This window comes from Limulus polyphemus, unplaced genomic scaffold, assembly GCF_000517525.1.
Source record: "Limulus polyphemus unplaced genomic scaffold, Limulus_polyphemus-2.1.2 Scaffold1746, whole genome shotgun sequence".
In the NCBI taxonomy this organism is placed as follows: domain Eukaryota; kingdom Metazoa; phylum Arthropoda; class Merostomata; order Xiphosura; family Limulidae; genus Limulus; species Limulus polyphemus.
The window spans coordinates 133,342-135,963 of NW_013667356.1; positions in this window are offsets into that span (position 1 = coordinate 133,342).

Consider the following 2,622-nt stretch of genomic DNA (forward strand, 5'->3'; position numbering starts at 1 on the left):
ATTGCCAGGTACACTGCTTTCTACTCCTCTATTCATCCATTCATTTCTGCCAGTAGCTCAAATTGTGCTCTATATGCTTCCCACATTGCCTTCTCATCGAATTCCTGTGGCTTCCTTCGCATTATATCACCCCTATTGTCTGGAATGTGACTTTTGGCAGAACTGAAGATGTCTGCATTGGGGTTTAGCTGCAAAGTCTGGAAGGGGCTTCCCATTGTCTGAGGCTGATTAGGTCGATGGCTAATATATCCTCCTTGTGTAAAAGACATTAAATCATTCTTTAATGTATTTAATTCGCTTTGAAATTTACTAATGTTTTCCATTTGTGTACTCTGGCTTTCTCTCAACTGTTGGAGACTTTCTTCTTGTTTATTTTCTTGTTCTTCTTGTTTCTCTCCCCCAACAACTACTGTAATCTCTCTTGTTTGTTTTGCTGTTCAAGCTGCCACTGTTGCAGGTTTTCTTGCCACTGCTGTTGTCTCTCTTCTTGTTTCTTTTCTCGTTTTTCTTGTTTCTTTTGCTGTTTTTGTATTGCTGCCATCAAATCTACTAAGTCGTAGTTTCATTTACCACTTCTCGTTTCCATCTTTTTTTTTCTCTATCCCACTCTCTGACACCAATTTGTTACATATCTGCTCGTTTGTTAATTTCCCGTAGAAATTCTTTCCGGGAAACTTCAGCGATATAAGGCCTTTCTTGATTAAAACTAGTTTATTCTTTCTAGATAAAAACTTTGTAATACACTTAACAATTTTTATAACACACGCTATAAATCACAGTGATTCACACACTTTACTTATAGTGCCTACTGATGGCTTGACAAAATTATCTATCTCTTCAATTCCGCTGGTTTTTCTCGCCAGGCTTATATACTTAAAAGAGGGCGTCTCGAATGCACTCAGGCCTTCATGATCCTTCGAGAAACTCCAGCGCGCATGCTTCCAGCGTCGCGTGACTTCCGCTGTCGTGACAATACTGCTAAGTATAGTGGTTAGCTCTTCCAATTATAGATAAATGTTAGAGATCGCCGTCTTACTAAACGGGAGTTATATCTTGCTTAGGGTGCACACGTCCTGCTGAATTGTGTTTGCTTATCATTCGTGCAATCAAAAACGAATTGTTTTACACAGCCAGTTTATGTACAGTCTATTAATTCAGTTCAATCAGGTAGTAAACTAAGTTTAACACTGCATAACATTTTTCATGATGATGAGGAACCCACGTGAAGTAAATAAATAAATAAATATATATATATATAGTAGAGACGGCTGATATGGGTATTTAAATATTTTATTGAAAAACAAAAAACAAGTAACAACGTTTGGACCCCCTTACTACGGTGCATGGTAATTAGGGTACTTGACTCAACTCTGAAAGTTTCAGGTTTGAATCCCATCATCAAACTTGCACGCCTCTTTAGTCTCGAGGCTATATAATGTGACAGATAATCTCATTTTTCGTTGGTAAAAGGCGTGTTTATTTCTTTTTGGAATTTTGCGAAAAGCTATTCGAGGGTTTTCTGCACTAGTCGTCCTTAATGTAGTACAGTAGTGGTAAACTAGAGGGAAGGCAGCTAATCAACATCACCCATCGCCAACACTTGGGCTACTCTTTTACCAACAAAAAAACGAGTTTGAAGCTCACATTATAATGCTCCAAAGGTTGAAAGGACGAACATGTTCGGCGATGGGATTCGAACTCCTAAAATGTGAATCAAGCACTTTACTATACCATGCCAGGTCCTTGGTAAAAAGACCTCAAGAGTTTGACAGTTGGTGGTGTTGACTCGGTCTCTTCCGTCCGTCTGATCCTTAATAATTATTTTGGTCAGAAACCCCTTTTTTTTCGTCATATAGCTGTCTTCTCTCTATTATATCACTTAGAGGCAGCTAGCACATATAGCCCTCGAGTAGCTTTGTGAAACAAAAGTTATTGCGCGTATCAGGGTACTCGAGATTGCCACTTGTGTAGTTTCCCATAATACCTTACATTTTAGTTATACATATAGAAATATATTGACGACTCAGGGACTTCAGTGAAATCGTTTACCTTTTTAAACCTAACATAGACAATTATTTGATAAAGCAAGTATTAAAAAAATTTAAACCTATTTTTATAGGTTCTTGAAGAATACATGATGCAATCGAAAGTTTGCCACCAAAACTTGAAATTCAAGACCTTGTAGCAAACTTTCGATTGCATGATTGCATCATGTAATTTTTTAAGTACTTTTATCCTAATTTTGCTCTTAATAATAATAATGCCCTTAATGAATAATAAAATGAGTTTTATAATCTTACTCATTCAAGTTGAACGAGTAAGCTAATACAACTCATTTATATTATTTATTAAGAGCATTATCATGACTACCAACAGAAATAACATCATTCGTAAATTCTATAAACTTTTTGTTAAGCAATGTAATTGTATGCGTTTTAAAACCCGTATAGTATGAACACTGTTTTTCTTCGAATGACAGTTTTATTGTGAATTAAGTGATAACTGTATTTTTTTATGCAATGGACTATCTATGCTGTACCCGACTAGAGTATTGTTGCGTCAGCGAGGTCACGTGACTAGTATCACGCCACGTCCTTCTCGAACCTTCGTGAATTGTCCGGA